This window comes from Epargyreus clarus, unplaced genomic scaffold (assembly GCF_041222505.1).
Source record: "Epargyreus clarus isolate Ecla_fem2 unplaced genomic scaffold, WU_Ecla_fem_2.2 ptg000023l, whole genome shotgun sequence".
NCBI lineage: Eukaryota > Metazoa > Arthropoda > Insecta > Lepidoptera > Hesperiidae > Epargyreus > Epargyreus clarus.
This window is the reverse complement of record NW_027332230.1, coordinates 6,955,965-6,976,739: the sequence shown is the minus strand read 5'-3', so window position 1 is coordinate 6,976,739 and position 20,775 is coordinate 6,955,965.

The window sequence follows — 20,775 nt, the reverse complement described above, 5'->3', positions numbered from 1 at the left end:
TACATGAAGGATATAAAAATATAATTCAGAAAATGTTTTCATAAAATGTATTCTATAAAGGTATCCTAACTTGTTAAAAAACTGTGATTAAAAACTTCCTTCAGTGATTTTTGTATATATGCAACGAAAATACAATTTATTTCTACTCAGAAATATTTGTGATTTTGGCGGTAGTATAGCGTACAAAGAGATCCAAAGTGAACAGTCTGTACAATGTTCAATTGTACCTATAAGTACTTTATTAGGAAAATAAGCCTTCATTATTGATTTATTCAAGAACATCATTTAGAGTTCATTTACATTTACAGATATAGAACGTTTCAGACGCGTGTCGTAGCAGACAAAATAGTATTATTTTATGCCATGAGTATAACGGATTTATATCTAACTATAACACGGGCCATGCCTGTCAAAATATAATATAGAAGATTACGATATTGTCTGCAACAGCACGTGTCTGGCACGTTCATTGTCTGTAGATGTAAATGAACCTTTACTTTCAAAGCAAGAACAGAGGCTATTAACGTAATGCTACGACCGTGCTACGACACGTAAGGTTGACTGAATCATGTACCGTTGGAAACTTTGATCTGTCATCTTCTTAAATTATTGCGAAATATTTGACGACAGGATTAGTTTACAGAATCGTCGTCAGAATTGACGTCATGTTTACATTCAGGTCACAAAATTCTTATTGCATACTTATTGCATACTTATAAGTACAGAAATAATGATAAAATCGGTTACAAAATAGCGCCCATGTTTGGCGAAATTCTTTAAAATAATCTCACATGCATGTGGTTGTGGTTTTATTATAAAAAATATAATAATACGTTAGTGTGGATTTTATTTGTTCATTATATAACTCTTATAAAACTATGCCATCTCATGTATTCTAAAGTTACACATTTTTCAAAGGCTTCATAAATTCAAATCTGACTCCGCATCTTAATATTAAGTGTCAATGTCAATTTGTATTTCATCCAACAATAACATTAATTTGTTAACGATAATCAAACATCATCAATCAAGAGTGAAAGTATCAAAACAGACGTGTAATCAAATCTTTTGTTAGGTATAATGCCACCTATTAAATAAAACCAAATAAAGTATGAAGGAATGATTATTTTGTAGGTACAGTCACGAGCATAAATATATGACTATGGGCAGATTAGCAAAAAAATCTGACCCAAGAACGAGTTCAGTAATATCTGCCTGCAAGAACGCAGCAAAAATATGTGATGATAGCGTTGATCAAGTAATTGTGACCACCTTACGAAGCAAAAATATGTGACAATATTAATCTATTCACTTTTGTTATTCCGGCTCAAAATACAACTCGAGTTTGCTGATCTGCCCATAGTCATATATTTATGCTCGTGACTGTACGTTATTTCAAGGAAGTCTAGTAGTATGCGGTAGTATTTTATTTTACTGTAAAGGAACTTTCAGCATCAGTCAGTAGTTCTGCCATGATTTATTAGTAAATAAATTAAAAAATACGCTATGGATTGTCAAATTTGAAAATATTGTCAAATATTGGAAACAATTGTTACATAGCACGTAAGATATAAACGCTATCTACATGCTTTCTATTAATCTATTCACTTTTGTTATTCCGGCTCAAAATACAACTCGAGTTTGCTGATCTGCCCATAGTCATATATTTATGCTCGTGACTGTACGTTATTTCAAGGAAGTCTAGTAGTACGCGGTAGTATTTTATTTTAGTGTAAAGGAACTTTCAGCATCAGTCAGTAGTTCTGCCATGATTTATTAGTAAATAAATTAAAAAATACGCTATGGATTGTCAAATTTGAAAATATTGTCAAATATTGGAAACAATTGTTACATAGCACGTAAGATATAAACGCTATCTACATGCTTTCTACACTCACAGCCCCACACTAGGATTCTCTGCATCGTGGTTGTCATGGACACACAAAGACAATACACAAACACCCAGACCCAGAACAGATATCGAAATTCATCATTCAGATATCTTTCTGGCCGGGGATCGAACCCGGAACCCTTTGCGCGTCAGACAGGTATGGCGACCGCTCCGCTACGCGGGTTGTCATATAGCCTTCAACACACGATAAAACTCCACACATGTATAATATTGTAGATAATAGAATTAGTAAGTTATTTAAATGCAGGCCACGTTCATATTCAGTTCAGTGTATGTATATGTGCCTACTAATATCTGCATATACATTACTTCCGTCGACGCCTGTGGGCGCCCGCATCTATACGACATTTTCACTATTGCACTTCTTAATTTGTATTTGAACAAAAACAATTTATGGTTACTTTTATGGAAAACGAGCTTTTTCCCGCGGCTTCGCTCGCGTTACGAACTAATATTTTCATCCCCTATTTTACCCCCATGGGGGTAGAATTGATCAAAATTCTTTCTTAGCGGATGCCTACGTCATAACATCTACCTGCATGCCAAATTTTAGCCCGATCCGTCCAGTGGTTTGGGCTGTGCGTTGATAGATCACTATGTCAGTCAGTCACCTTTGAGTTATATATATTTAGATATCGTATTGCTTTAAGTAGCATCTATACTTACTACTATTAATATACGTGGCATCTCAATGTAGTCCTAAAGGGTAAAAAGCATTTTGACCGGCCTCATGTGGATGCCAGAATTTTGATTTTGACTTCTCCAGAATTGTTTTAACATAATCTTTATAATATGTTTGATTGTAAAAGACTTATTATACGCAAAAGTCAATATAGGTAATAGTTACATTTTTGGCTGGTGAATGCAAGAGTAAGGTTTAATATAATAATGGTGCACGTGACGGAGCGAACACCATGCCGGTCTGACGCGCAGAGGGTCCCGGGTTTAATCCCCGGCCAGACAGATTTCTAAATGATGAATTTAGATTTCTGTTTCTGGGTCTGGGTGTTTGTATATTTGTCTCTGTGTGTGTCCATAGCACCCACGATACAGGGAATCCTAGTGTGGTGTTGTGAATGTAGAAATCAGTGTTGTGAGGTAATAGTATAATTCTTCAAAGTATTGTGTGGACCACAGCATCTACGAATAGATTTTAAATGTATACTAACTACAATCACAGTGGCAGATTGTATAACGAAGTCATTTTGTTCACAGTCACCGCATCTTATTAGGATGGCACTTAATAAAACTTACTGCAAAACTTCTATTTACAAAATAATATTAGTTTATAGCACGGATCATTACCAAAAATAGATGTATTACGACTTGACTTTTGGAACGCAAACTATCGTCAAGTGCATGCAATTGACATTATCATGCTAAAACAAAATATTCTTCTTGAATAAAATTAATATAAAAACCTTATCCTACACCTGATTGCGTAAATGGGATCTGAAAGTAAGTGTCGTAATGAAATGTAGTAACTAAAGTATATAATTGAAGTATGTGTGTAGGCAGGAACCAGGGCCTGATTAACCCTTAGGCTAATTAGGCTGCAGCCTAGGGCGCGAGGATCGGGGGGGCGCGCTAAAATTGTGTCTTCGGCACTATTAATTTCATGCTAGTAAAGTCAAAACTAATATTTACTTTGAGGTATATCGTAACGGTGGGGGCGCGTCTTCATAATTAGCTTAAGGCGGTCAGAACTCTTGATCAGTAGCTGGCAGGGACCCATATAAGGATTACATCCGACAAATATACTTAGTTAATCAATTAATTTTATTAATTCAAAAGCGCTCGCATACCATTAAAGGGCATGAAGGAATTGAATGATAAAAACTATGAACTTCGACCAACTTAATTCCTTACGAAGGATTCTTTACAGGAAGCTACAAATTTCTCACCAAATTATGACATTAATTATTTTCTTTTCTTCTTTTTGGTATACATTCTTATATTATATTATTTAGTAATTATAGATTTATTTATTAGAGAGCAATTAAAATGTCACGCCAGTTTTATACTTAGGTCAAATAAACAAAAGTCAGGACGTGCCACCGTCCATGATTTACCACAGGATTCATAAGGATCGTGATCGATTTAAAATAATTTAGTTTGGAGTCGTATGTGACGGCCTAACCAGCACCGGATGTGGACCGACACTGACGGTACTTCCGCCAACCATTGTTGCCTTGAACGTGCACTGTTTGCTCACATCATCTGTATGAACCTTTTTAAATATCGTCACTCGTTTTGTACCTACCTATAAGTTTTTTATGAGCTTAAGGGTCAGTCAAGTGACCACTGCTGGACATGGACATATGTAAAAAGAATAACGATTCTACTTGAAGACACATGCGCTACCATCTTGAAGACTAAAATGGTCACCCACCCCATCCATACTCTTACATTGAATCGCAAGAACTGCTTAATCCGTAAGTCATAATTGAAGGTGGTAGAACACTGTGTTACGACTCCGGCGGCACCACCACCACACCAATTTCTACCTAATAAACGCAGTGTTAAACGCTGCTGTGTTCTGCTTTTTAGAATGTGATAAGAGAGATATACTTTTCCGAGGCATTTAAGCTTAGTTTTCAAGGGTAGCGGTGGATTTGTGACCGAGCTCATGTACGAATCTAATGTTATCTGGGGTTGAATACAGATGTCCATGGGCGGCAATAGTCAATTATCATTAAGTAGACTGCATGCTCGTCTGCTAGTTCTAGTTCTAGTTCTGTCCTTGAATCCGTGTATGTTTTTAAATATTTGTCTTTCTCTAAAGCAAACCATTTTAAATTTCTCAGTACATTTAACATTAAACTAAGCTATACCCAAGTACAGCTAAAATTAGTTGGTGCTATCATAATATCTTAAAAAACGAAAACAGATGAGTGCATACAATACTTAAGAAACAATTTACCCTTCTACTTCTACAATACCCACTTTGCATTTAAGATTTATGGCAACTTATTTCTTACCAATTTAAAATAAATATTTAACGCTTTAGTCATTATAGAATCGTTATAGATAAATAATAGCTTAAGAGCTCGTTTCACTACTTACTAATAAACTTATCTAAGTACAATTTATTATACAGATTATGTATATGCCATGTGTCAAATAAATTGTGGATAAGATATCGGGTAATTTATCAGCAACTAATGAAACAGTACCCTTACTAGGAGTTGTTACGTTTCGACAAATGTGACTGTTTTGGTATTTGTTTACGTATTGGCCCATACGATTTCCTAGTTCTGACACAATCCGCTAGGGGCGCTGATTGGAATTTGTATGGGCAAATACGTAAAAACTCCTGATTAGGGTACAGGTCGTAGTAGTAACAAAACAAGTGATTTTCCTCCTTAATTACAGTTACAAGTAAGAAATAAGGGTTTGTAATATATGCCTGAATTCTGATTCCACTTGTTATTGTTTTAAATATCCATAGGTGGCGATAACTATTTAACATCACATACAAATATAATGGACTTTTTTCATTTAATCTTACGATTTTTTGATATACCTTTACCTTTCATTTGTCGCTACCGTTCATTCACCACAAGTTTGAATGAAAGATATCGCTCATAGCGATGACGTATTAGTCATGCCACATTTTGATGTTAATTTGTGTGTATATTTTGAGGAATTTTGAGTACAATAAAGTGTTTTATTATCATGAACGAACACGATCGTCTCGCCTAGGGTACAGTGAAGTCAGTTTTGCATCACCAATTAACATGAGCTATTTTAAGACCAACGAACGGTGACTTTCCGACAACTGAAGTGATCTTTGAGTTACTCATTCACGCATTCAGAAATGGCATGTTCTAAACAAAATTTATGTTCTAAACAAATTTTGCCGGACTTCATTAAAACAAGCATGTTTGGGAAAAGTAGCTGTATGTAATTTAGATTCGAATCTAAATTAAACAAATCACAATTTTAAATATATAAGATTAAAGTAGCAAAAGAAGATATAGTCCATATAGTGTTTAAATGGTCATTTCCGCCCATAGCTTTTTATATATGTATACCTAAGGATATAGCAGACAGGCTACCTGCTGGAAAGCAGTCATGGACGCCTATGGACATTTGCAACTCCAGAGCAGTCGCCAATGCATCACCGGCTTTGAAGGAGGACTCTTTTTGCACCTTTCTTGAAGAGCCCAAGTCATAGCCCTCAGGATTCCCTGATGCACTTCCTCGTAAACGTGAATACGTGCATTCTACATTTTGCACGTACGCGCGTATATAAAGCTATGTAACCATGTAATCCCGTCAATGTAACCAACTCCTCTTGAAAATAGGATTCGTTTAACATTCGTGTAACATCATTTTTATAGCGTGAAGAAATTTTAGCTTGTACATAAGGCATCCACATCATTCACAAACCCAGAACGTTGTAGACGTCACTGATCGTCGTAAGCGTCGTCAGACTTATGTTGATTGTTGTCGTACGTCGTCAGCGAATAACGACCGATCACAGTTGCTATAACACATCGATAATGGGCAACCGTCGACCGTCGGCAACAGTCTTTCGAATTATGTAGTAACTATGGCGATAATTGTCGACGGTCGTCAATATAAAACGTCTCTAGAGTATACGCTCATTGTCGCCAGTGTGTTACCTCCCTAAATTAACACCTCGTTTCACACTAACATGGTTTGTTTCAAAGTGGCTGCCCAATTGACATAAAATTTGTTGGCTGCGAATGCTGCACGTCATTATGTGAATATCCTTTCACGGGTCGACGACACCGGCGTCCTGTTTTAACATTTTTTTACTCAAATAATGAGCGTCCATTTGTATTCGCGAAAATTACTTCGCACCAATTAGAGGCTTATTTAAATGATAATGGTTTTTGCTTCACGACGTTCTAAATGAAATAAATTGTAGTTATGTATGTCAAGTATTAAAAAAACAATACTTAGTGCTTTCTGTTATTTCTTTGCTATGACAGCATAGCATCTAATTAATGTTACCAAAGTTCATTGACTTCTATATAGTAAATTCGGCTTCAATTTTAAGTCTTGGCTTAATTAATCTCTGGAAAAAAAGTTTAGTGTCATTATGTGAATGTATATGTGCTACGAAGTCATCTTTATTCCTTATCCGCGGTCTAATCTAGAAGAAATTAGGAAAAATCGTTTAGAAGCGTGCATCGAACTCATTATTTACGATTAAATCGTACAAATTCGTATCAAAGTGGGAATTGGTCAGACAATGAAAGTAACAAAGCATTTAACTCTGACCTTACGTTACACCTTCTTGGGCATCGCCCGTTTCAAATGGCACTCACTTTTACATATAGGTAACACGTGCTATACAATAGATCATCTGTTTTTGGGTCTATTTTTTAATACCTGCATACTCTTGCTTTTATTTGAACTAAATAAATATATTAAATGGGATAATTTTTTGAAGGTGGTAGAACCCTTTGTGGTTCGACTCCGACGACACCACCGCCACACCCGTTTCTACCTCATAACAGCAGTGTTAAGTGCTCCTGTATTCTGGTTTAAATGGTGTGGAAAGGGAGACATACTTATCCGAGGCGTTCCACCTTAATTCTCAGGGCTAGCGGCGCATCTGTGGCCGTCCTCAGGTAGGAATATGTAATGCTATCTGGGGTTAATTACGTAATTACTGTATCCATGGGCGGCAGTAACCACTTACCATGAGGTGGACTGCTGTAGCATACTCGTCTGCTACTTCTATATTATAAAAAAGAAATAGCAAAGACAGCTGGTACTCACATTGTTTCACCGAAATATAAAAACTGCTTCATGCTAATATCTGTGGGAACTCCCCTTTTTGGACTTTTACAAACATCCAACATTAGACTTCCCATGTTGTGGGTGCCGTCGACACAAATAAATGCACAGTAAGGGACCAGGAGTTTTTACGTTTCGACAAATATGATTGTTTTGGTATTTGTTTACGTATTTGCCCATACAAATTCCAATCAGCGCCCCTAGCGGTTTGTGTCAGAACTAGGAAATCGTATAGGCCAATACGTAGACAAATACCAAAACAGTCATATTTGTCGAAATGTAAAAACTCCTGGTGAGGGTACTGGACACGGCTCGTAGAACACAACCGTATCAAAATAAATTCTTTAAATCTGATTTACCAAGGATCGAACCTGGCATTATCTACAATAGCTGACTGGAGAATCGATCTCTGTGATCTCTGTATCACATCAGTCACTTTGTGAAAGGATTTTGCAAAGGAGAACTATTTTTCTGTCGCATATAATCTTTAGCAGAATTGAAGTTTTGATCTTAGTCATAAACTGATATAGCTGTCAAATCAATTATATTCAGAGATTGAGTTTTAATTTTCATTAATTATTAAATGCCTTTTTTATTTTACGTTGTATTTGCTCCTTGATAGAAAAGTTTAAAGTTTACAAGTTTACTTTTGGTAAAAAATAACGAAAGGATATTTATTTCAATTAATGTCAATGGATCATTGCAGCTCTAAAAGTGCACATATAAAGTAGATTCAAGCACTATGTCGATCTAAATTGTATGCAGATCTCCCTAAATCATTTCGATGGGTAATATATCTTGTTAATACTTATCTGCACACCACTCGTAATGAATTTATGACGAATCACATATACTTAATACTTGTACGTGGCAATAAATAAAGTACCTTTACGGTCGAATCCTCATTAGACCTTCCAACAATAAAACCTACTGCCTTCAATAAAAATCTAAATCGAGAACTTGCAATTAACTTTGCAGGCTCGTTTACACGAAGTAAAAATGACATAAACGTACCAAGAAACCTATCTGTACCCTAAGTATGAGTTTTTACGTTTTGACAAAAATGACTGTTTTAGTTTACGTATTTCCCATATATTTCCAATCAATTCTGATACAATCCACTAGGGGCATTGGAAATGTACGGGCAAATACGTAAACAAATACCAAAGCAGTCATTTTTGTAAAAAAGTAAAAACTCATACTAACATAGCTTAGAGACATTACACACAAAATATGTTTTATGTACGTTTGTGTTTGTATGCATAGACAAATTAGCGTCTCGAATGCTACGCTGGTGACAGCGAAACCGTGTCACGCGCAACATTAGTAGCGACATTTTGTAAGGAGGACGCAGAACGCATGAATATGCATGCACTCTTTGTCATACCGCTGTCTTGAACTCCCTGTACATTCGCTACACTTGACACTATATACTCCAATATAAGTACATTCTGAAATTTACAAAAATAATATAATGGGAGTAGGTACACTGCAGGTTTTTTGAAAGGAAAAAAAATTTTGAGATCAAAGCGGTATTCAATTTTATGCAGAAATTTATGTCAAATTAATTAAGTATATTGATGCATCTTGCATTACCTTTGTTGATGATTCAGAACACACTAAGACATTCTATGTACCTACTATTGATGTTAAAACTGATTATTTCTAAATACTTTTATTAGACTGCATTCCACATGATGGTAAGGTTCCGGACCTGTACATGGATATCTGTGATCACCTCCATGTGACCAGTACCCTTACCATGAGTTTTCTAAACATCCCACAATTTTACGTTACGTTTACTCAATCCATTATTCTGTTCCGTTTGCTTCAGTAGACTGAGTAAACCTAACAATAAGTAAGTGCTCAAGTCTTTTTGTCTGCCTCACATGTTCGCAAAAAAAGAGAGACAAAACATAAAGCGCCATTTTGTCAATTTAGACATTTCATGTTACGTTTCTGACACTATAGTTCATGTACAATCCGCTAGGGGCGCTGATTGGAATTTGTATGGTCAAATACGTAAACAAATACCAAAACAGTCATATTTGTCAAAACGTAAAAACTCATGGTAAGGGTACAGGTCCTACCTAAATCGTTGCCACTCTTGAGGACTATGATGGTGACTTCACGTGTAATTTAGCCGGGGAATCATTGTAATTTAAAAAAAAATCAATAATCTCGAATAAACCTAAAAGTATATCAAAATGTCTTGCAAGCACTATTTTATGATACCCGATGTATGATTCTCCGATAACTTTAAACATCTTTATCATTAAATAATTCGCATTCCTGCGGTCTTATAATTATAATGATTGGTTTAGTCTCCTCAATATTACTGTATATGAACATGTCAACATGAATATAGCCACAGCTATACGATTTAACGATTATTAAGTAAATTACAAAGTAGAGTGATTTTATTAGCTGTTTAGCCATTGCACTGTGCCGTTACCCATCAAAGTAAACTTACTAATAATTATTTATAATGTGTCCTATTTTAAATTGTATGCCGATTAAATTTATAGTTATTTTAATGTTATTTAATTATTATTATTATTTTATGGATGTATATTAATAGTTCTTTTATGTATCATATTTTAATCTAACTGTATGCCACACTTGGTTTTATGTTTGATTGTCTGAGGTGTTGATGATTATGCTACTTGTGGTATTTTATTTACTGGTGGTGGCTTAGTGGTCGAAATTCGATCATGATAAAAAATATTAGCATTCTGCACTTTTTCTCTATATAAACTGTAACTGTGGCAAATATCATACTTGTCCGTCCGCGTATTTTTTGTAAAAAGGAGTAAAAAGTTTTTGTTTCACGTATTATTCTATATAGATTATTACTGTGTATACCTAGCTAAGTATATAAAGGATTTCTTTAAATAAACTTTTAATATGTCATTCATCGTTATACAAATAAAGGGTGTGGGCAATAAAATTAGGTTCCTGCGAGGCATTTCTTATCAATTTGTACAACATTTTGGAAGCAGGTGCGAAATCTCGAACTTTAGTCATTAGCGAACCAATCAACGCGAATATACATTTTCAAAATTTGCAATCAAAATTTGCAACGATGTAGTATTATCAGTAGGGACACCTGCAAATCGATCCGTCGTTATGATAAAGTTTTGCATTTTTTTGTGTAAATTGTGCCACAGTGCTTCTAAATAAAGTACGTTTATATTGAAGAGCTGTCAAAATTCGCCCCAAAATTGTAGAGTTTTAAACGCCCTGTGTCCGTAAGTGTCCACGAAATGATAGAAATAAAAAAGCTTTGCAGGTGCCGTCTCGAACTTGCATATAATGTCACTGGCAATTATTTTTAAAGTCAGGTTTTTGCTAAATAAGAAACATTGACCGATGCAATGAATAGGGTTATTATCCTGACGTTTTAATTATATACTGAAGTATTTAAACGCTGGAACTTTTTGCACATACGCAAATACATTATACTCTATATGTAATAAAATGTATGAAGTATGTGTATTGATAGAAATATGAATGTTTTTGATTACACACATATCTTCTTTATAGGGCCATGACAGGGTCGTGGTCAAGAAGTAACATTTTGGTGACTTATGAAACTGACATTACAACAGAGATTCTCAAACTTTTTCATATTATACTATCCACATTTAAAATCAATCCAAAATTGTTTAACAATAACAATAAAAATAAAAGGAACTGAAATAAATTAACAAAATAACAAGGCTTATTTAATGTATTACTTAATAATAAATTATTTAAATGTTTTTCTGTCGGGAAAAATTGCAGATCGGCGACCTCGATATATTTGTTTTTTTTTTAGTAAAACAGAGTAGAACCATCATCCCTAAACCGCTTCAACGTGAGGGGCGTTGATTTTCTTAGGACCCTTCACCTTTGGACCAATCGCTTACGTTGAGAAAGACTGCATTAAAAACATTTGTAGTTTGTTCTCTGCTGGCAGACAGTCTGACCACTCCTGTACCCTTACCATGAGTTTTTACGTTTTGACAAATATGACTGTTTTGGTATTTGTTTACGTATAGGCCCATACAATTTCCAAGTTCTGATATAATCCGCTAGGTGCGTTGATTGGAAATATTATGGGCAAGTACGTAAACAAATACCAAAACAGTCATATTTGTCAAAACGTAAAAACTCATGGTAAGGGTACTGAAGACGCTCGTCCAGAGCAGATTTATTATTTTCGACACGTCACATTTGTGATCTTATATGCGCTATGATGCCCTCTACATTTCACTTTGTGGGTACTCTATCAAGTCAGGAGAGCTTAATAATACATTTTATTATAATTCCTACTTAAGTTTTTTTCGCAGCTTACAGAAAATGTTAAGTTTATTAGCAACGAACGAGGTAGACTTTTATTATTGAGAAAACCAAAAAGATTGATGTATACAGTATAAAAGATTGTTAGTTTTAGCGTATATATATGTTTTAACATATATCAGCTTCATCCTGTTTTGTAATACCGTGATTATAAGTCACAACCTGTATTAGCATTACATATGAGCATATGAGGATATGATCCTGTATATGAGGATAGTATGAGTAGACACATACTATTCTCATATACGACTATAGCCAACAGACTGCAGACGCAGAAATAACTTTTCTTGATAGGTTGTTTCGTAATTTGCCCGGCGTGGTGTGTCTCGGTCAGGGCCAGCCGCGGGAGGGGGGTAAGTTCAAGAGGGGGGATGTGCGCCCGCGCAGAGCGGAACGCTAGATCGTGCTGCACCGCCGAGCGCGACCGCTAAAGCACTGCCACTTGCATTGCAACATCGTTGCTTTTGTAACAAGTTTTAGTTTAGCCCTTCCATGAAGATGCGTTTCATATGCTAGGACTAGACTAGTTATAATCTACTTCCTATGAATCACTTCCATTACAGCTAGAGTTATTCGTCTGCATTAAAAGTGTAATTTATTCTTGGTAAGGCTTTCTGGTTAACAACTTCATTCACAAAGTATAATTTTGTTCGACATAAACCTAAAACCAATTATAATTTAATAAGGAACTGCGTCTATATTAATACACATAGCGTTGTAATACTTTAATTAGGTTACCTCATTAGAGGTTTATAAATTTTTAAAGTGGTTACCCGTGTGACCGCCGTGAGCACGGCGCGCACATAACCGGTCGCGATCGTAAGTCGCGTAATGTTATCGCGACTGATGTAAGCGCTGAGGTACGCGAATTTAGACGCTACTTTTCTTCAAAATACCCCGAACTACACCCCAAAATACAGTAACGTAACCACAAAATAAAGATAAGCGAAACACTTAGTTTTATCATGCGAAAACGTCTGCTCGACCGACCAGTGCCGATTTAAATATTTATCAAAATAATTAACAACATCCCACTTTATCGACCAGATGAAGCAAGAAAAGCAATTTCCATTAAGTCAAACGGCTAACAGAGGTCGTCGATCTCGGACCAGTGTGACCGGATCTCAGAGGAAACTTTTTATGTGACCGGCGACTGAGTGTCATGTTTACTTAAGAACACGACCGACATAATTCTCAATCTATCATGTAGTACCTTATGTACGCGAGATGTCGCACTTACGCCAGCCCCGACCAAAACCAGAATCAGAATCACCAATCGCGTTGGTCGAGAATTAAAAGCAAATTCCTTACTCGTATTCATTCACTTCTAAAGCAATGGAAGAAAGACTGGAGGAAAATCAACCTGTTATTCTTCGAGTGCTGGGCATGATGAATTTAGTTTAGTAGTTCTTAGAAGAAGGAGTGTTAATGCTATAATCCATTTCTACTCTCTTTTCTATCTTATGTGAATAATATCCGGATATTTTATAAAATTAAAAAGAATTGGTTGTTCCAGAACAAATTCTTAAGTTTTATACATCGTATGCAATTATCTCGATAAAACATTCTGGTGTTCTTCAATTAACTGTTTCATTTTAACTTTGTTAAACGTTTTAATTATAAGATATAATTACCCACTAATTTAATTAAATTTTATCAACGTCGCCGGTGGCCAATGGCTTATTTGAACGGGATTTTTTGGAATCGGTCATTACATATTGCAATGTTTCGTTTGCACGTATATTTTCCAAGATCATATCGAACTTTTATTACACAAACAAAGGACGTACTCGTAAATTAAAAAGTGTTACGGGATATTCTTTATATGAAATGTAACATTCGAACATATCTTCTCATGTATTATTTGTTAAACCGATCAGTTTAATTGGGTTCAACAATAATGGCAAGTTATTTACTTTGGAGTATCATAGAATCTCTATTGTACTGTAAATAATATTGACATTAATAACTAATTTCTAGTTTTTACACTCCCTTCATCCACCAGATTTCCATGAAATATCCTCGGGCTTTGGTTTTTACAAAATAAATACTGGATAGAATTAGCGGTTCATTGTTTATCAATTGTTTTAACTTGTATTTCTACTTAATATTGTTCCATAAATCTATTGTTATTTAATTGTATTATAATTATTTGCGACACAAAGAACAAACTGGAAATATAAACACGTGCGCATACCCTATGCGCATAACATTTAAACCTCGGAGGCTTCAAATAAAAGCAAATTTCTTGGTATTGGGTCATGAAACTAGTTTACCATGTGACAATATGTTTGAATATATGGACAAAAATGATCAGACTCCCTTTCAATATAATTTCACTGACTAAACTCTGTGAATCCCGCTATATGACCCATACGCATTAGGGCAGTGTGTGTTGGTTATGCTGAGCAAGCTATAGGTGTATACATGTATCTGTAGAGTCCGTCCACAGCATGCGCAAGCACAAATCGTACGGCATTCCTGCGCCCGCGCCGCGCACCTCTGCTCCGACGGGGCGCCGAGCGAGACGCCCGACGAAGATGATATCGTGCCGTCTCACTCGGCATGCTCGCACTCGCAATCCTTTCCTTTCTACCTGTTGCGCTATAACAAAAACCCGGTCCTTAGAGCCGCTACCTTACGTGAATTGAATGAGGATTGCGGGAGGCTACGGCTCGGCCCATATAAAGATAGGGCAAGGGTTTATTATACATACACGGCGATGCGAGGCAAAACTCGTCGGGAGTCTTGGGGCAGTATTTACCGTGGGGATGCGTGGACAAAAAACGTTCGTATTTATGTGAGCCGATTGCATAATAGCTACTCGTTTGGGGAGCGCCACAAGTGCGTGATTTGTTTACCGATCAATTAGAAGGAATTTTTGCTGGCTTTATTTTACGACGGTACTGGAAAATCACCTCGTGGATTATTTTACAGAAGTTTAGTATTCGTGTTACATACACATTGGCATGTTAAGATAAAAATATGCATAAACATGGATAGATAACATTTAGCTTTTCGCATATCCTGTTAATAAGTACTAAGTTGCTAGTACGAAACTTTAACAAAGTCAATAGTGCAATATTTTTATTTAGACTGGCAGACAACTAATTAAAAGATTACTTCTTTAAAACAATATGATTATAGGAGGACGGAATTATATGGCAATATTTTATAAAAAAAAACAACAATAGAAAAAGATAAAAGATGTCTGCGTATTTCAAAATGAATAGGTAATTCGAAATGTATATGCTTAATTGCCAAAATATCCCTTATAAAAGTTTTGTAGGGAACAACATAATATACACGAGGCAAACGGGCTCACAGCTTACAAACATTTATATTCTAGTCACGAACGCCTGTATAAATACATCATATTCTTACGTTGGTATAATGATTTTGAGAGTTATGTTATATTACGACGATATAGTTCGTGGAATCTGAACATCTTTAACGTTCTCGGATCGTGACAATTGCGTTCCGTACTCGGATCGGAACTATTCAGCCGCAATAGCACAAAGCTGGTCGTGACGTGGCTGACATTCGCCGCCCGGTCCGTGATCTTGGCAATGGGCAATGGTGGCTGGGCGCTGCGGTGTGGCAACGATATTCTTGCACCCACCCAAAAGAGCACACGAACCACGCGCTGTGAATCCAATATAACATCTATTCCGTTACACTAAAGTTCCGTTCGAAACATCGTGAATTGGTCTTACAGCTTGTAGGCTTCGTAATGTGGAATTGCGGTCGCTGTACCCAACCCCTCCCTGCGCACTCGCCGGCTCCACGCCACAGCCTTTTGACAACCGGTATAGGTACATAGTACATGTTATTATGAGCATGCGCTTGAGAATTTTCTGACGTTTAATTCACGTAACTAAACATTCTCGTAACATAACTTCGACTCTCATCAAGATATTGGATGCTTACAATTATCTCGTTGTTCTTGTAGCTCTTGACGCTTCGTTTATTATATTACACAACTTTCATGAACGAATGAAGAAGTAAATGAAAGAGGTTAAGTAACTTAAAGGTCTCTACGTTTTAATATAAGTACGTACAATTCACAACCAGTATTAAGTAAGTAGTTACTATGTAAGGATTACGAATGGGTAATATAAAGACGTATGTATACTAACATTTTGATAATAAGGTATCTGAAAACTCAATATCTTATATGTATATAAAATTCTCGTGTTACAGTGTTAGTTACCGTACTCCTCCGAAATGGCTTTACCGATTTTCACCAAATTTTATATGCATATTCAGGTCTGAGAATCGGCTACTATCTATTTTTTATACCCCTAAGTGATAAGGGTTGTTCACCCTAAATATTTTTTTATTAATATGGCAACACAACGTTTGCCGGGTCAGCTAGTTAAATGATAAAGTAATTTCAAATCACAGAAGTAAGTACAAACACGCGAAATGTAGAGAAAGGCTTTTCATGTTTTTTGCTACCTATTATGTTATTTGTACGTATTGATAAATTGAAACCTAATCAATCATTTGGCCTGTAGATGTCAACAAACTTAAAACGCCGTCATCCGTGGTAATTGAAATTAATAAGATACATCAGAGGTTCCAACGTAACGCTATTTCTTCCAAGAGGCTCGTGCCTTCAATTGAATAATATGACTGTCCAGTTGGGTGTAATCACTGAACCGGTTCGTAGCTTTAATACCATCGCAATTTATTTGCTACTAGCTTCGGCTACTGGCTTGGCACGTATGACATTACTTTTTATCGCCATTCGTAGAAGACGGAAGCTAAGCTTTATTTGTCATTCCAGTTGCAGTTGAAAACTTGTTAAGATTTGACTAGCCTGTTTAGGCGTAACTTAGGTATATTTTAAGTAGATAAAATGTTTTTGTATCACCAACAACATACATTTTTAAAAAACATGTCAATTTGCTAAAAAGCTAAGATTAAAAATATAGCTAAAAAGCTATAAGTCCAAAAAAATATTCATGTTACTTCATGTCATCTTACCTTCTGTGAAAGGGTTGTTTCCAAAACGTTTGCTATTTTATGTTTCTCGCAAATATTCACAAAAAGTATTTTTTCAAGAATGATTTAAAAACTTACAAACGGACGCCATGTCGTTGATGTGCCACAAGATGGTGGCAGATTGCGCGTGCTTGGGCGCAATCATCGGGAATGCATAAAGTATACCGTTGCTTGCGATCTGTATCCACGACACACTTGAATCTCTTGATGCATCTGCCGAGCTTTACGTCTACGTGGCTCCTTCACATCAACTCAATTACCTCTTCGCCTCGCTAATTGGTATGCAGAGCTGGCCCAAGCAACGATTTGAGTTGTAGATGCTATGTCTGTAACGGAATGGAAGACTGAATATTCGATAAGAATAATATGTAAAACATGCAAATAATATAAATTCCTGCCTCCCTACGGTACAATGTTGAATTGGTAAAAGAACATGCAATTTTAAAGTAGTATTGCCTTCAAAATTATTTTTTTGTTGAAATTGAGAAAATGAATCATTTGTAATGAAGGTTATTGTAAAAATTACTATTTGAGTTTTTGTTTACATGTTTTATGGCCAATGAACCCCTACATAATAGTTTAGTTTTACTTATTCTGATAATATATCTACTTAGTAGCAAATTACGAGGAACTTCAACCGGGCCTCTTTCTAAAAATAAATCTTGTACCTACGACGATTGATATAATGAAAAGAAAATATCATTTTATCATAAAATATCTTAGTTAATAAATAATAAGTAAGTAAATAAGTTAATATAATAAAATAAGTAAGTAAATAAGTATTTTAATGAAGTACCTACTTGTGCATATACTCGTATAATAGATATGCAATGATTACGATCTTAATGCTAAGAATATTTTGCTAACATCATGACGTGTTTTAAAACTGTAAGCATTTTGCAATTTCAAAATCTATGCTAAGGTAGAGAACTTTGCTTAAAACTCAATGAATATTAAAATATTTTAATTTGAAGATAACCGTTTAATATCAAAGAACAAATTAAAAGCAGTAAATACAAGCCGTTAACATTTATTATTAAATCAATGGTATTTGTAAAGGAAGAAAATAGTTAAACCTAAGTACTTAAAGTGTTAATTTAAAGAAATTTACACTTAATATAACATTAAAGTAATTATACATGTTTATAATAACATCCCGTATATTATATTTTGTCAATATAACATCTAGGAATTTCCTAGTGTTACAATAAAATTACGATAACCTAAAAGTAGCATGCCCACTGGTCAAAGTTTCATTTGAACTACCTATTTTTATAACATAATTATTAGTATTATTCATCATAATTGATATTTTCCTATTTGTTGATATCTTTTTTAATTACGTGCTTTTACAATTCAGGAACCGAGGGCCGTGATGGCTTCCGCCTTCCTAAAATTACAGAAATATTACATCTATAACGTAACTTAAGTATAAAAGTTTGTTTCCTACTGTTTCTAGGCAAACTCAAAAGAGGTTAGCATTGCCAAGAACTTGAGGCGAAGCGGTGGCGCGGAACGACGGCGCATGCGCATGCGCAGGCGGTCGTTGCGCAATCGACGCGCACGCCGGCTCTGCACCAATGATGTGGTAAATATGACGTAGATAACAGTAAAGCCTACACGTATTTATCCATACGTGTAAAATTTATTTTTTGTTAATAGCGCCATCTATTATAGTAGTTGAGGCATATGAAGGACATGTTTCGGGATTATGTAAGAGAATAACGTAGGTGATACAGTGAAGTATGTACGTATTTTAATATACTCAACTTTTTATTAATCGGATTTAATCGGATCGCCAAAAAAACTTACTAAGCTTTAAAAACTCTGACTTATAAATTCAGAAGTAATCGAGCCCAGCGGGATAGCAAGTGATTAGTTAGTCATGTCACGGTCATGTTTGGAAAAACGAAAATTTGTATTACCTAGACCTTTTGGTTATTATCGCAATCCATGTTATACCATGATAATAAAAAACCTAGCATAATCAGAAACAAATAACAAGAACCGAACTGCGGTTTTCACACTATCGTTAAAATTATACAATTTTACAAAAATGTAAAACACGTTATTACACAATTTTTACCGAATTCAGCTCACAGATTAACTTTAAATGATCAAAAACTGCTACTTGTACATGTTGCCTACAATTGACCATAAAAGAAAATATCTCTTAATAAATCAAGTTTTACCACATTCGTTTATTTCTCGCTCCATGGCTACCTTGATCTCTATAGATATTGAAGAGCTTGCACGACGGCACCGCACGATTCTGAATCACGTGCATGGGAGAAAAAAGAAATATTATGATACTTGATTGAAGTCTTTTTGTGCCTAAATAAGCATTTGTTAGGCTGCGGAGATTGAAATTTCTTGCAGACATTTTAGCTTTATTATATAATGTAATTTAATTATATGTTATATATATAAAAGAGTTGGGAATTTATAAAAGTAATCAATCTAACGAAGTTCACAGAAAACTTGTAACGGCAGGTAGGTTATAGTTAGGTTATAAAAAATATTTACATTTTATAGTCAAATAGCAAAAAAATGGAGTCTCATACACATAATTCCAGTAGGTACAAATAATTGAGGTGTGCCTACGTTTGTTAATGCTAAAAGGGCATTATTTGTTTCTCTCAATTTTATAAGATTTAAATACAGGAAAACATAAAGTAATAGAACTTCAATAATAATTAAAAAATGGGATTTTTTTGGTTACACGCTTTTTTGAAAAGGAATGATTTTACTCTTCATAGAATCTTTAATAAAATAAAAAGGTTTAAATTGTTAAAAGAAATGACCATGTCGACTACGAAGACCTAGACCGTCTTTAGCCCTTAAAGGTATTGTAACTTGTTTTCGTGTTAATGGGCATCGAAAACGACAAATATTTCAAAATCTCAGACAGCTCTAATTTGATACAGATTCATGATAATTTTATACAAATTTGTTAGACAGACTTAAATCTCAGAATATAAAAATGACGTAGGAATTGATACTAAAAGTGTTATCACGATTCAATAACTTTTTCTAAAAATAACGAACCATTTATAATCAAAAGATAATTTTATAAAAAGCGTTAGTTCCATTTTTTGAGAGCACAAAAACTTATGACGCAGTTAACGCAGAAAATGGCAGAAATCACTTCCATTTTTTATTTGAACCCAAAAAGTAAACAGCTGATTCGGTAGCACATTACGGTTGTTTTATTTGTTTTAGCAACAACTTGCTGCCACTTTATGGGATCGTTAGGCATTTTTTAATAAACAGTGATTTATGTTCAAAAAAGGGCTTACTCAACCGTGAAATCTTGGTTCTGACTTAGTTTGACTTAGTTTGACTATCCAAATTAAGCATTATTGTATTATCATTTATGATCATTCATAATTATTATTACTGTACATATTTTGTTCCATCATGATGCCTTTTGGAGTTTTAGTGTAGGAAAATTCTTCAAGAATTAAAAACTTTGTAAGACTGCTACAACTTTATTTTTTTCAATAGTTTAATCTCACAGATTTTTTATATGGTATAAAAGAGAAATTATAAGAATGTCTCAATTTCTCAAACAAGGATTATAAGCTTTGAAAACAAACTTGTGAACCAAGAATTTGTATCTTTTTTGAGAAACGCTGAAAACGCGTAAGTAATCCTTTTTGTGGGATTCCTCATTTTCAGAAACGCATTGAAGAATATATAATGCGAGTATAAGCTCTTTTTTGTGGTGT